At 35.6% G+C, this 16,792-nt stretch overlaps 1 protein-coding gene across 2 annotated transcripts in view; it reads right to left on the reverse strand.

Annotated features, from left to right (window-relative positions):
- Positions 1-16,182, reverse strand: part of MGAT4C (MGAT4 family member C) — a 283,286-nt gene extending 267,104 nt beyond the window's left edge. For both annotated transcript variants that reach the window (XM_008004182.3, XM_073020982.1), the window contains exon 1: positions 15,931-16,182. The gene's annotated coding sequence lies outside the window, so the exon portion shown is untranslated. The remainder of the gene's footprint in view (positions 1-15,930) is intronic.
- Between the last annotated feature and the right edge of the window lie 610 nt (positions 16,183-16,792).

A 16,792-nucleotide genomic window follows, 5' to 3' on the forward strand; every position in this document is an offset into this window, starting at 1 on the left:
TGTTGTCTGGGAAAAGAATCTGGGGGTACATAATATCCATCTGTACCTCACTGATAATTTTTTTTTATTATACTTTAATTTCTAGGGTACATGTGCAAAACGTGCAGGTTTGTTACATATGTTTACATGTGCCATGTTGGTGTGCTGCACCCATTAACTTGTCATTTACACCAGGTATATCTCCTAATGCTATCCTTCCCCCCTCCTACCTCCCCACAATAGGCCCTGATGTGTGATGATCCCCTTCCTGTGTCCAAGTGATCTCATTGTTCAATTCCCACCTATGAGTGAGAACATGTGGTGTTTGGTTTTCTGTTCTTGCAATAGTTTGCTGAGAATGATGGTTTCCAGCTGCATCCCTGACCCTACAAAGGACACAAACTCATCCTTTTTCATGGCTGCATAGTATTCCATGGTGTATATGTGCCACATTTTCTTAATCCAGTCTGTCACTGATAGACATTTGGGTTGATTCCAAGTCTTTGCTATTGTGAATAGTGCTGCAATAAACATGCGTGTGCATGTGACTTTATAGCAGCATGATTCATAATCCTTTGGGTATATACTCAGTAATGGGATGGCTGGGTCAAATGGTATTTCTAGTTCTAGATCCTTGAGGAATCACCACACTGTTTTCCACAATGGTTGAACTAGTTTACAGTCCCACCAACAGTGTAAAAGTGTTCCTGTTTCTCCAGATCCTCTCCAGCACCTGTTTCCTGACTTTTTAATGATTGTCATTCTAACTGGTGTGAGATGGTATCTCATTATGGTTTTGATTTGCATTTCTCTGATGGCCAGTGATGATGAGCATTTTTTCATGTGTCTGTTGAAAAAAAATGTCTTCTTTTGAGAAGTGTCTGTTCATATCCTTTGCCCACATTTTGATGGGGTTGTTTGTTTTTTTCTTGTAAATTTGTTTAAGTTCTTTGTAGGTTCTGGATATTAGCCCTTTGTCAGATGAGTGGATTGCAAAAAATTTCTCCCATTCTGTAGGTTGCCTGTTCACTCTGATGGTAGTTTCTTTTGCTGTGCAGAAGCTCTTTAGTTTAATTAGATCCCATTTGTCAATTTTGGCTTTTGTTGCCATTGCTTTTGGTGTTTTAGACATGAAGTCCTTGCCCATGCCTATGTCCTGAATGGTATTACCTAGGTTTTGTTCCAGGGTTTTTATGCTTTTAGGTCTAACATTTAAGTCTCTAATCCATCTTGAATTAATTTTCATATAAGGAGTAAGGAAAAGATTCAGTTTCAGCTTTCTACTTATGGCTAGCCAATTTTCCCAGCACCATTTATTAAATAGGGAATTCTTTTCCCATTTCTTGTTTTTGTCAGGTTTGTCAAAGGTCAGATGGCTATAGATGTGTGATATTATTTCTGAGGGCTCTGCTCTGTTCCATTGATCTATATCTCTGTTTTAGTACCAGTACCATGCTGTTTGGGTTACTGCAGCCTTGCAGTATAGTTTGAAGTCAGGTAGCATGATGCCTCCAGATTTGTGCTTTTGACTTAGGATTGTCTTGCCAATGCAGCCTCTTTTTTGGTTCCATATGAACTTTAAAGCACTGATAATATTAATTTTAAAAATGCAATTAACTATTTTCTGGTTTTCCACAGTAATGATTATTTTTATTCTTTCTTGCAACTAATAGGAAGTCCTTGGGAAGTCACTTTATGACTATACATGTATCATGCCCCACAATATAATTAGTCCCTTGATTCAGCGTCCATTGGTGACTCTTTTCTGATCCGATCTTTACTACTATGGAAGCAAAACGACAATTTTCCAAGTGTCTCTCCCTCTGCATTTCTAATTGGCTATGTGAATTCTAATGTTAAAAAAGATTATCTCGTACCCCCTAATTACTATCTCTTTATTATTATTATGGGCTGACAAATTTTATTTTGTTTGACAGCTTGTAATTCATTACTGTTCCAAATTGTTTGGGTTCTGACATTTTTGTAGATTGGGTCATGACCCCATTCTTGAAAGTCTAGAAGGAGCAGAGTGGTCCTCCCTAAGAGGAAAAAAATAGCTGAGCTCAGTAGAGAGTGCATCAGCAGCAGTTGATTTCAGGCTGGCCTCAGATACCAGACCTGTTTGACTGCTTTATGTGGGAAAGCAGTTCATAAAGTGCTTCCTAAAATGCCACGTAACCTCTTCCAACCTTCACTTCAGGTGGTTAACCACATGTCAAAAGGCCTGGTTTCATAATGCTGGCAAGCCTTTTGCTTCATACTCACCACCTGTCTGACTTGGCCCAACAAACCACTCTTCCTGAGCCTTGCCTGAGCCTGCTTTGCCAATCCAGCTCTCAAATCATCTGAGACTAGGGGAGGGGAGGACATTGAGAAAATATCACTGTGTTTACCTTTGGTAGCCTCCCAGTGTCTCAGAAGTTATCCCCACTCTACTGGCAATCTCCATCTTTTCACTATACCATCACACTGCCCAGTTGCCTCCCTTTGCTTGGGTCTTTTCATGACTGAGGCTCTGGGAACATATTTAAGGACTTTGGAGTGATATTTAAATTCTGCCTAGGGCCTCAACCTCAAGTAGAACAAGTTCCCTTTTATGCAATTATGCAGACATTGGTTATAGAGCTGCATCCATTCAATCTAACTCCAGAGAACATGTTAGAAAAACTCCCCAGTTGCAGGATCCTGCAATGCAAAGACATGTAAAACATTCCCCTTCAGCTCACTGGCTGCAAAGCTGGATTTGGTAAACATAGATACTGCCTCAGCTTCAATCTATCTTTCCCTTGAATCTGCATCATTTCTTTTATTTAAGTGGCCTCTCATATTCCTTTATGTTGATACTTTGTCCGTGTGAATAGGCATGGACCCTTTAAACAAGTATCTTTTTTGCTATTTCTTCTATAGAATATTTCACATGTAATGACTTCTTTTTAACTCCTGTACTTTCTGTTTATCGGGACACATTGACTTTGGACTAAAGTTTCAAGAGCCTTTATCAATTTTATTTGATTGTCTGGGGAAGTACTTTAGAGTAGAAAAAAAAAAAATAGGGTATTTCAAGGCAAATAGAAAGAATACAAGAGAAGGAAAAATGGAGGAAGGGGGTTGCTGAAAACCTAGCTCTCCCATCTGAACTTACCTTTATACAATGGCATGAGTAAGGCACTAATCCCCCACTCCCCACCACACATATAATCACACACATGTACACATACAACACACACCTCCCAGTTCCTTATGGGCTCTAATGGCTCCTCAGAACTTTCAGCGATGAAAGTTAAGGGAACTGACTCTAGCTACTAACAGAGCCCAGGAGCAAGAGATCTTTTAGATATTTTGCATTTTTAAGCACATTAACATTAAGGTGGTCCCAAGTGATAAAATCTGCAATGAGACTCTTGACTTTCCTCCTCTTTGACAATGGGTTGAAAATAGGGGTTTCTAACCGAAAATGTACTCTTTCCAAATAGTCTAATTAGTGGCAAACCCTGCAGTCATTTCTCCAGGTCTCCAAACTCAAAATGAGTGCACGAGGGTACAATTTCTTGTTGAGCTCACAGGGTAGGCAGCTGGCCATCTCACCTGGCTCCAATCATCAATTTCTCTTGGTTACTGACAAATTTTTCTCAAGCAAAATTACTCTTGTTGTGTGAGCTCTGCTACTTGCAAGTTTAGGGAAATTAATAGAATATCTCTAACAAATGATTTGGCAGTGGCAGTTGACAATCACTTATAGGTCTCTGAGAATGTTCTGTGATTGTTCCATGTGGTAGACACACCCTGAGGTGACCCTCAATGATTCACATTCTTGTCTTATTCCCTCCCCTTGAGTGTGGGCAGAACCTGTGATTTACAGCCAATAGAACAAGGCAAATGTGATGGGTCACTCCCATGATTTTATTAGACTATGTAAGATTCCATTTTAGCAGACTTAAGCAAGAGATTCTCCTGCTGGCTTTGAAGAAGTAAGCTTCACTGTTATGAAAAGGCCTGTGAAAGAGCCTCCTGGCAAGGAACTAAGGTGGCCTATAGATTCTGAGGGTGGTACCCTACTGAGCCATCAGGAAAAGAGGGACTTCCATTCTACAGCTGCAAGAAACACAATTCTGCCAAAAACTTAATCTGAAAATGAACCCTGAATTCCAGAGATAAAAAAAGATTAGTAGACACCTCTATTCAGCCTCTTGGGACCCATGAATAAAAGACTTATCCAAGCTGTGTCTATATTGCTGGCCCGTAGAAACTGTGAGATAATAAACGTCTATTGTTTTCAGCATCTAAATTTGTAGTAATTTGTTACATGGCAATATAAAACAAATACATTTTTTTATGCAGTGAGAAGAGTCCAGGAGGAGAAAAGACTGTCCACATTAAGCCTGCCCCTGTGACTTTTAAGGCTACGGTGCTGCTGGTGGCGTTTGCCATTTTTCTTACTAAGATAAAAAAGTGAATTAAGATGAAAGAAATGCAAGAGAAATGCTTATAAATATTAAGAACAGCAGCATCTTGCCTAAGTCATACCTACGCCTACATACACACAAGCAGCGTACATCCTATACTTTCTAGAATGCTTTGCACTGTTTAATGTTCCTGGGCAGACATTTGCTAACTACCCTCCAGGCATATTTTTACCAACAAGATTGGGAAAGAGGGTGACTGCCACAGCAGCTCAGGGGTTGTGTCAGAAACTCTCAGGATGTAAGTTGTTTCTACCAACACTGTTGGGGCAGGAGACAGACGGGGATTAGTGAAGGGATGGATTTCATTGCCACCTTCTAAAAGCAGCTTTTTCTCTCACCTCAGACCTTCTAGTTCTGGCTCTACAACTAAGTTCTAATAGAGCACCCCAAATTAAACTCTAATAGAGAAATCCTTTCAGATTATGGCTCCCTAAAGGGATCTAAGCCTGGGGTTTCTCATCATACATTCATTTAATCAACATTTAATGAGCTTCTACTCTGCGTTAGCACTGCTGATATAGCAATGGATAAAACTTATAAAATCCCAAAAGACATAGAGCCTACAGGCTAATGGGGGATACAGAAAAGGCAATGGTCAATTTGAATACATTATAGGGAAAGTAAAAATGCTCTCTGAGCACAAAAGAGGGACACTTCACCCATCAAAGAGGTTCTAGAAAGAAACCCCAAACACCGTAAGTAAAGATGAAAAGGAATTGACATAGCAGACTTCTTCAAACAGAAAGAATATGTGCCAATGCCCAGAGGTGAGTTTCAGGGAGCAGCAGAACTGAAGCATGGGGTTTATGGGTGAGTAATAATAATCATAAGGTACAGCATTTATCCAGCATATACTGGGTCAGTGCAGTATTAAATGGATGGTATGCATTATCTCATTTGATCCTCACTTAATCCCTCTGATGAGGCAACTGAGGCACAGAGAAGTTAAATTCTTTGCTCATAGTCACGACACTGGTTAAGTGGGAAGCCAGGAATTAATTCCTAGCCAACTGACTCCTAAACCCACACTATAATGGCCCAATCTAAACTCAAAAAAATACACCAAATGGTGGGATCAGCCCTCTACCCTTCATCAATAGAAACACCAGCTAAACCTATGGGTACAAATCCACCAAGGTTCTACAACTCCCTGATCTCAGACACTCTGACCAGTCCTCGAGTTCTCTTGCCAAAAACAGAGAGGAATAATTAGGTCTCCTGCAGTTACTGGGTCCCAGGTTAGCATGCCAGGTTTCCAGATTAAGTCTCTGCCCTTCCTAGGCTTCCTGGAAATTATAATCTTGTCTCTGAGTTCAGTCTTCTTGCCTAGATTCTCCTGTCAGACCTCAGACACCATGTTCTGCCTCCTTTTTTGAACTTCTTTATATTTTGGCCCCATGGGCATCCTCAAATTGTTTTTGGGTGTCTATGCTTCTGTCTGGTTTCTAGGGTCTAGTCATCTGCAGTTTAGCCTGAATACAAGAGATTTCTGAATGAATATCTTTGTCACATAGAGGTGACTGTGATCTTTCCTAGGCATAGTATTGTGGCTAACTGTTCTGGTTTCAAAACCCCCTTTTGATCTCAATTTCTTGGAAACCATGGTGCATCCCAGTGCTCCTTCCATGTTAGCTCCTAGGGTTAGTACTCAAATCCTGTTACTTTGTTTTTCAAACTATTTTGGAAAGAGGTAGAATATAATTTTTCACCTCTCTAGATTATTCAAAAATATCTTGTCCTCTTCTACAACAAGAACAAATTAAAGTGATTTCTTTCTAAGTAAATCAGAAATTTCTTGAGAATAAATCTATAATCATCATAGAGCTACCAGAACAAATAGCTCAATGTGTAGCCAAATTTTAAAACAAGTTTCCATCATTATATAGTTTTACATATTTAAACTAAAATAATTTGTATATACATACACATTAATTGTACATTCATATTTATATATTAGAAAGTAGTAGTATTTTCCAATCCAACAGATTTTTAAGCTGTATCTAAAGCATACCTTTCTCCCTTTTGGTTTCCGTTAATTTCGTCAATGTCTTACAGTTTAGGAGCTCTTCTATTTAGCAGGCCATGAATATCTTCTAGTGCATCATTGCTTCTTAGAGTATCCTGCAACCTTTTAGAGGGTCTAGGTCTTCATGCCAGAAGGTTTCTTTGTTTATTTGCCTACACACTCATGAACAGTTTACCATCTGTAAGCATGCTTATAAATGGCTACTGAAAGAGTCATTTTAAAAGAATAAATTAACTGCTGAGTAAATGACTCCCAAAATTTTCTGTATTTTGGGATATATTGCTATCTTTTGTTCTAACTATGCTTGAAATTTTTAAATATAGCTATATGTTCTATAAACATATAGCTTTATTTATTATAAATATGTTTTGTACAAGTTATGAAGACCAATTTACAAAGGTAAATGTTACTTAATAATTCATATATCTGCCCACCAAATAATTTTTTTTCCATTCCTGAAAGAGTTATTATTTGACAGTTCTGACCAGCAAGTCTTTATTCCTTTTCAGTTGGAATGACTTCAACGCCTAAGTATCAATTTCCTCCTGGACTCCTTGCTATCTAATATCTCAAACTACTTTCTTTAAGGCCACCAGTGACCTTCCCTGCAATTTAAAGTGCAGTTTTCTTTGTTCTATATTTTGAGATTTTCTGCAGCCTTTCATATGATGGGACATCACATTCTCAATTACATTCTTTCTAGATTTAGTAGCATCAGTTATACCCTGGTACAACTTTTGTACAAACACACTCACATACACACTCAGTTTCTATGATGAGTCTGTATCTCTTCATATCGTTCAAGTATCTGTGTGTTACAAATGACCATTTGGGTACCATATTTTTTATTATTCTGTGCATAACTCAAAGGGCACAATCTGTTATCTTACTTAAATACTTATATAATTTAGTTATAGGGTTACACACATATTAGAGGGAAGGAGGCTGCAGAGATGGGCACGCATTTTATTTATGCTCTAAGAAAGTCCACTCAAATTTTATTTCTATGATTAACATTTGGTAGCATCTCAGTACTTTGTTGTTGCCAAGTGTAAGTACACTTTTTGCAATCTTCTGTTTACTCACACCATTTATTTACTTGACCATATTTATCTAGCTGATCTCCTTACTCCAGACACTGGAGGTTCAGTGGTGATTTAGAATAGACTCTGGTCATTACTTTCATAAAGATTACAGTCACAAGGGAATGGAAGGGAGGTTATGGGGAAGAGAGGGGAAAGGAGTGTCGTGTTCAGATTTGTATCTCCAGAATAGAAGTTTCAGAGGATTTTCTACCCTCAGCACCATCTTTTCCTTCCTAATCTGAAGTTTTAATAGTCTAGATTTAGTTACCATCCTTATTCAACGGCTCTTTGATTCTGAGTCTCCTTTGTTTGTTCTTCCTCCTCTTCACCAGTTTTAAATAGTGGAATTCCCTAAGGCTTCTTGATAACCAATACCTACGTGTCTTATTTGCTCTTTAGTGGATATCTCAAGCATAGCATGCCTAAAGTACACAAAGAAAAAGAACCTATTTTCCTTCCTTCCTTCCTTTCTTCCTTCCTTCCTTCCTTCCTTCCTTCCTTCCTTCCTTCCTTCCTTCCTTCCTTCCTTCCTTCCTTCTTTCCTTCCTTCCTTCTCTCAGGCAACCAGACATTCATTCAGCAAACTTCTGCTGAACACTTTCCTAGGCCATAGGTATTCAGAAAATAATTAGGGAGAATCTTTGACCTCAAGAGTGTAAAATACCCTCTATGATTTGTTACTACAACCCTGTCTGTGATTTTTTTTTGTACTTTCCCCCAAATATTTACCTTTCTATATCTCCACCTCCCTAATGCCTCACAGTTTATACTATTTTCTACACTCAGGACCATGTTTTCTTTCTCATGCTAAAATTATCACTTGCACACTCTTATGCAAGATTGCTCTGAAAGTTAATATTAAAGATACAGGCAAATGGGAAGCGGTTCCCTTCCAAGTAGATGGGCAACTGTCTTGCCTCTTCTGTCTTGCCTTTTCTGTCCTATTGCCTGTTGTGCTCTGCTATGACACACATTTTCTTGATGCACCACCACCACCATCATTATGTAACTTCACCACCTATCAGAATGCCTATAACACTGTAGATGGGAGAGGTCATACATAAAGCCTAATTCGTTTTGCCCTATTTGAATACCACCTAAATATACTGGAATTTCACTATGATGAAATAAGTGAATAAACTTAGAATAAATTTCTGAGAGACAGCCTAAGAGACAGCTGTGAAACTGGCTAGTGTTAATGCTCTGTTCCCATGCTGAGGACCTCTTTCCATCTTCCCCCATTTATTTGTGTTCACTATAAATCACATGCCACTTGAGAAAATTTTATACCAAGAAAAGAATGACACAATGCTTACTGTTTTCTTTTAAAATAATTATTTAATATATAACCTTTATATAATGTTGTTCAGATAATTTAAAAATAAGTGCAATGAATTGAGTTATTCTATAAGAAGATCCTTTCCCTGGATCTTCCCACTGACCTCAGCCCAATAGTAAAGCATTTGGTCATTCAGCATCATACAGTTCCTATCCTTAGTTCATGTTTGCTTAAGTTCATAAATAGTCAATAAATACTGATTTCAGAAACTCTTTCCCAAACTCTGGTATTCCTCTCAATTATGTCACGTGTGACCCACTTTTATATTCTTGAGTAATTAATCACCCCATCCAATATTATCCATTATTTAAAATAAATTAATAGATTGATATACCTAGTAAAGTTAGTGGAAACTAATGAAGTGGAATGTCTTGACTATTCCTGTTCCTTTGATGTGTCAGACTGCTTTAAATTGTTCCAAATAATCCTGCTTCTTATCTCGTTTAGGAAGCATTCTTCATTTTCTCAAAACCACAGTGATCCATCCCATCACAACCCTTCTAGAGTATTTAAAATTTGAATAACCTAATTTAAACATCCAGCCAAGGTTTAAAGTTATGCAGTCATGACAATTGTCCTTACTGGTTATTTACAACTAGAATCTGTTCTGATACTTTGGTGCAAATTTTTAGCTCTCCCTCACTCCTGCCTTTGCTTATGATAAGCAACTTGACCTTAACCGAACACACTGTGCTTTCTCTTCTCATTTTGACTTTGTTCTTAATGAGGTCCCTCTCTCTGAAATATACTTTGCCCAACTGTACTTGAAAAGGTCTCTAATTTTCCAAAACTTAGCTAAGTGACCGCTTATTTTTAAACATTTTCCAGATTTTTACACATAGAATAAATCACTCCTCGCGTGTGTTCCCTGAGCACTCTGTGCATATCTCTAATGTAAAACTTATCACAATGGATTGTGATTATTTATTTCCAACTTTGTGTTGACCACTAGACCATGAACCCTTGGAGAGCAGCGGTGGTGCTCTGTTCACTGCTGGCATGCCATAAGTGCTCGGTAATTGAGTGGCTGAACTTTAAATAATTTGTAGAATGAGTCAGAGCACTTAAAAGGGAAGGGAAAATACCTTAGGGGAATGAATAGATTTTAAAAAAAATTTTACACATTCATTAATGCCTTGATTCTACAAGATTATAAACCATGGATAAGAATAACCTAACTTAAACATTACATTTTTTATCCTTTTCTATTTGTATCTCTCTTGAAGTAATATTAGGTACATGTTAGATGCTTCATTAAAACAAAACAAACAAGCGACCTACACACACACACACACACACACACACACACACACACACAAATACAGGGTGAGAGAGAGAGAGAGAGAGAAAGAAAGAGACAAAGAGATTTTTAAAATAAAGACATACTTTGCCTCTAATGAGTAGGTTAAGAATACAGAATGTCATAAGTAAAGAAGAATTGAAAAACTTTAACTCAATTCTATACCACTTCATCACCAATATGAGACAATGGACTGTTGAAAAGCAGACTGTTGATCTCTACATATATCAGACAAATAAAACTTTTATAACTCCAGGTTTGAAACTCTCATTGACATCCGAATAATCATAGAATAAAAAGTAGCAAAGTAACAGAGTAAAAGATAAAAGGTAAAGCTATAAGACTTTCTATTTTATTATGTACTTACACTTGTATATATATATGATATCCCATATTATATCATTTAGAATTGGGAAAAGTTCCTAAAATTTATTTAATTCATTTTTTACATCTTACAATAGTTAAAATTAAAACATCAGAAATTTTATATGCAGTAAATGATTAACCCGTGTCTACCGATAAAATCTACAATCAGCATCTAGTTTCAAAAGTAATTAGCATGATTTGTTCCCAACATTGTGTGTTTGTACTATACCAGAGTTTTCATGTTAGTGAATAGCAATTTTTAATGAAACTCCTGAATGAATTGAAAGAAACACCCACACAATACTAAGCAAGTCAGTAACAATGAAAATACTAAAGAGTGGCAATACTAATTGAACATTTACTATAGGCAAGGCATCGTTCTCCATGCTTATAAGATCAGTTCATGAAATTTTCATAACAACCTTATGAGGTAGGTACTTTTATTTCCCCCTCCCTCCTACTTTTTTTTTTTATTATGAAGGCATGAAGCCTGAAAAGGGTGGAACAAGAAGGGGGGACCAGACTACCTGAATATAATTTGCACACAATTATTGCATATTCTTACATGCAACAAGTGCATGCAAACAAACAAGAAAGTGTCTTTAAAAGCATCTGCTCTTTTCTTGCTCTGCTGAGCAAAACTGTTTTCTAGCCTGATCATAGCCTCTTCTGTACTTTGAATTGAGAAAAGTTGCTGGAACTTAACTTTACACCTTGCCTCTCATCACAGTAAATTGTGTCTTTTTTCCCCCCATATTGTTGATTTTACTCAGCTCAATATTTTACCTGACTGACTGCAGTAGCAATATGTATACTCAGTTTTAGGAAAAACACATTTTCCACATTGACCCAAATGTTAGGGTATACCCTTGAGAGTTTTATGGTATGCTATGGCACACAGGTAGAGAGTCACTTACTTGTGAAAATTTACCTAGACAACCTTTATGTTATGCTCAGTTCCATGCCCCTGAGACCAGTATCAAACACCGAGCAATTAATTCTCTGCTTTTGGCAGAATTTAGCATTAAAAAGTACTGTTGTCAGTTTATATTTTCTCATCAAAAATACTATTAAAATTAATTTGTGGATATAAGTAGTTACAAATAGCTAAATCCAAGGCCCAGTGCCTTGTAAAACTTCTTGGAAAAACATCTAGTGCTTAATAGCTCTAGATTATATTTTCATTTTATGCAGTTCTAATGTGAACAAGCTTCTCTGTCTCTAACTCTGAAAGAAGCAGAAAAGTCTTTATAATTTATTAACCCCTGAAAAGGGCACATTCCTTTGTCATAGCTTCAGAGGCAGAGAGAGAAAGCAGATAAAAAAATCACATTCATACTTTCAATTATTGGATTCTAATTTTATTCTCTCATTCTGCATACTTAAAATGGGCATTACTAAAGGGACTAAGTTCAGGGGTATTGTTTTATTATTATGCAATAGTACAAGAGTAAAATATTTTGAGCCAAATCAAGTGTTTTCAGCTAACTTTTGTTGTACAATTTATATGTATGTTCACTAGATAGATTCTTCAGTGGCTAATTAAATGATACTATCTAAAAATGGTTTATCTTCAACTGATAGGTTCTATGTACAGATTGATTTTCTCTGATGAGGTTGTATTTTAGGCTTTTTATTTCTTTTAAGTCACTGAGTATGTGTAAATAAGTTCAGTAGCGAATAAATATCACTTTTAGTGCCATTGTCCTAGGAACTACCATTACCGTCTACCAAGATACTGAAAAAATTGGCCTTAAAAGGTAGATTGTCTCTAGTTTGCTTGTTCAAACACAAACTACTATCATTTGTGAGATATTAAGGTTTTTAATTAAAATAAAAAATTTCTTCACTTTTTTATTCTTTTGCTTAAACTTTAAAGAACCTTATCCAAAGTCAAATAACTGTAAACTTGGCCTACTCTTACCAGCAAATAATTGATTGTAAAATAGACAATAAAAATAAAGCTAGCTTGCTTGAACATACATTATAAATACAAGATAACTTTGTCCAAAAATGCTTAATACTGTTTTTGGGATCCACCACAAACTATTTTATTCTTATAATATTTCAGTGACCACATTTAGAATCAAGTATGAGTTATAAAATATTTGACAGACTTTTCACAAAACCCAAATACAATGTAAAAATCTATTTTAGATTAAAACATACCTGAGAACTTAGAGACACACAGAAACACAAGAAATGCAAACGAGTTTGTCCTTTAAAACATGTTTCCTACTTCCCATAAAGCTTTTGGTTTTAATTAGCCACACCTTAAAATACATTCTACATTTGTAGTAATTTAAAGATGAGAACTTTTCAGGTAGAAAAAAATAATATATGCAAGAACAAGAATTGTTTTTCATTGTTCAGTTATAAATGCCAAGTACCTAGAAGAGTGTCTGGCACGGAGTAGATACTCAAGAAAAGTGACTGATTAGATAATCAGCTGTATTAAGGGAGGGAGGGAGAGAGAAAGAGAAAGAAAATAAGAAGGAGAAATTGATTGATTTGGGGCACCAAAATTTGTAAACTTGTTTCTGGATCCTAGCTCTTGCATTTACTGACTTACTGACTGGGTGATCTTTGGAAACAAGTTACAAATTATCAGTTTCTGTTTCCTTAGTTGCATAATATCAATTATTTTATCGCATATCAATTGTTAAGAATTAAATATATATGTACACAATGTTGATAAAAAGACCTTTTAAACTTTAAAATACATAAAATATTACATTTATGTACCTAAAATATATACCTAAATATCCAGACATTCACGCAGTAAGTCCAAGCTGTCCAAGATGACATCATAGTTACTATATTTTTTGTCTTAAGCCAAAAGTTGGCCTGGAATGCCCAGAATTTCACACTGTCAAGGCAAGCATAGAATTCATGATCATTCAAGTGCTTGAACTGAGAAACCAAAAAAACAAGCAGTATTGTGCATTCAATCACTACAAGAAACTAACAAAGGGGCTTACATTAAACTAAAATCTAGAAAAGTATTAAAACATACAAAAAGAGTATTATTTTGCAATAGGTAAAAACATAATTTGAAGAATAATTTTCAAAAGAAAAAATATATCACCCCCAGTGTATGGAGTATGCGGAGAACTTCAGAAGAGTTAATAAGAATCTTTCCATGGCTATTTTTTTCCATCTCTTCTTAATATTGGTTACATAAATCAGACAAAGATCATATGTATTTAAAAGGAAGGAGATAACACAGTAGTACATGTAACATCACATATCATTTGTTTATGTCACTCTGTACTGAGAAGCCTTCCTAGGAACTTTGTGACATAGGAAATTGCTATGATCCCATTGATGTCCTCTCTTACATTAAAAATAATAACAAAAAAACTTCCTGTGAAATGAATTAAGTCCATTAGCCAGGTAGTTCATATCCTGTGTACTTGCATTGTATAAAGTTGTCCAAAGGAAAAGGAGGAGATAAGCACTTAAACATACTGCAATCACCATCAACATAGTGCATTTGTGACTAGCAAGGCTAATACTGAAAGAATGAATTATACACAGAAAAAAATACATTTAAATGTCTAGATCATTCACAAGCTGAATAAGATTTTCTTCATTGTTGACAGAATGATATAAATAGATTTTTAGAGAATTAATTATTGGGAGACAAATGCTTTTCCCTTAGTTAAGTTTAATCACCTGTGAAAATGACACAGTCAATACCACTGGGTTTTTCAACTCCTCTTTAGAGTACTTAGGGAAAGAAAAAAAAAATCATTTCAAAGCAGTGACTCATTACGCTTTCAAGCTCATATTATCAAAACTTTTAGATTTCAATTTAAATTTTGAAATTCACAGAATATACCAACTTAAATTTTCCTGAGTAAAAAATTAACTCTAGATGTGTATCGGAAGCTTTTTGAGGTTTTGTTGATTATATATGGTTGTGGCTGAGACATTAAGTTCACTTGTTTAGATTTCATTAATACACATCTGACACTTTCTATAAACTTAGTTTTGTTCAGACCTGAATTGACTAAAGGAGACAATTCGAACAACAGTAATGTCTAGAGCTGCCAAACAGGACTGGGCTAGCAGAAGATACAGAGTGTGACATAGCTGAGAAAATCCTGCTGTCTTACAGCTCAACTCGAGAATCTCCAAATCCTGATTTTTAATTATCAAAATTACTAGTTTGCAAAGGCAGAAATATTCTATGTTAAAGGCAGAGTAAAAATAAATCTAAAAAGCATAAGCACATCAACGCTGGATGAACAAGCCATTATTCAAAAGTTTTATTACCCTAGGAGGAATGGAGATGCTATTAAAATAAAAGAGCGTGTTAAATAAAATAACAGCTAATTACACTTTTCTGTGGCTTTATTTCATAAATAACTGCATTCAACTTTAAAATAACAACCGTGTGCTACTTTCTACCATAATAATAGACAACACTTGAAGGGATACGAATATTTTTGAATTCTTCATTCGTTAGCATGTGAACATTCTCAGTCAATTGAAAGCTTTTAGTGTAGTGACTTTTCAGGTTCTCTGTCACATTCAATCACCTATCCATAGCAATTCAACAGCTCTAAATATATTCATTTTGCTACAATATAACAAGATCCTCAGGCATAAATGTTACTACTGACAAATGATTAAATAATATAAAGTACTCTTTTAGGATTTAAATATTTTCTGGCTACGTGAAAGACAGTATTTTATTTTGCACTAAAAAGCATAACAAAATGCAATAAAAGATTTTAATATCTCTTAATTCCAGAAAGAAACCCTTACACACATTCTTAAAATTTTTCGTTATTATTATTTCCTTAGATTTAAATGGTAAATATGAATGTAAAGTCTTACAACTTTATTTCAGAAGCCAGAGCCTTTGCTCACTTGGTAAATTTTGTTTTCCCTATATAAATGCAACTTTGCAAAACTGTCCCAAAGAACTACCATTTAACAATTAGAAACTTTGACTCATTTTAAGTCTACAGCAACACTACTTGGTTGACCATTTCTACCACTATTCTTTAATACTAATAGAAAAATACAGAGAAATGATGCAGAATGATACACATGCACATGTACAGTTTTAAAAACACATCCAAAATTGTGGTCTTGTAATAGCAGTTACTTTCTTTTTTCTAAAGCGAAGCTGAATTTACCTGCCATTCATTTTCTGCTGCAAATTAGTTTGTCAGGTACACGTTAGCAAGCTCTTTCTTCAATTCATTTTGCTAACTCCATAGTCCTTTAAATAATGATAAACATTCCTGAATAAAAGCTTACCAGATAGTAATCCTCTTTGACCCTTATACTACTTCGTCTGTAAGACACATCTACCTTTATTTTAAAAGAGAAGGTAAAACGGAAGAAGCCCTTACCAGAGACAGAGAAAACAATTCGTTCAGCTAGATCCAACAGTGCTCTGTGCAGCCTGGCAGCATGAGTGATCTTTGGGCCTCACACAAAAGCGAGATAATTGGCTCTCAATGAAGAGATGTAAACATCCATCATAATGGCACTGTGCTGAAACTGAACGCCACCTCAGCTGTTCTATGTACTCCGACTGGAAGATGATGTCACAAACATCAACTGGGTGTACTCTCATTGGCTTCTGTTACCTGGAATCATATCTTAACCCTAAACTGTCAGCTGCAAATTAAAATGCTCATTTCTGACTATAATTTCTGCCTTTAAAAGGAGAGTGAAAGTAATGTTGAGCTCCTGGGGGATCACAAACTGAAAATACTGCCCTATAAATATGCTAAGACTGATTTACCTAATTAATTTATCAGAATTAGTGAAAATGTTATTTTTCAAATGTGTTTTGTTAAGTAACAGTGTTTACAAAAGGTATTTGACAGAATGGATATTAAAGGACAAGATGTATGTAATCATAGCATCTGGAATTTTAAATTTTGTAATTACTTTGCATTGATTTTACAGTACTAGCCCCTGAGATTTAAGAAACTCAAATTGAGAAAAATTATAATATAGTCAATTGTACAGTGAAGTTTTTAGTCAATTTTTTCAGAGCAGCCATTTGTGTTTTTAAATCTTCTAATAAAAACACAAAAATGTAAATACATTTTATTCTCTGAGTATTAAGCGCTATCTGCAAAGTTTTGTGTAATAAACCTTAAAGTATGAGATATTAAAAGCACATCATCACTAACATAATAATGTTAACTATTGGTTTTTACAAAGAGTAATTTATAAGTCACTGGAACTTCAGACAATTCC

The sequence above is a fragment of the Chlorocebus sabaeus genome, chromosome 11 (assembly GCF_047675955.1).
Source record: "Chlorocebus sabaeus isolate Y175 chromosome 11, mChlSab1.0.hap1, whole genome shotgun sequence".
In the NCBI taxonomy this organism is placed as follows: domain Eukaryota; kingdom Metazoa; phylum Chordata; class Mammalia; order Primates; family Cercopithecidae; genus Chlorocebus; species Chlorocebus sabaeus.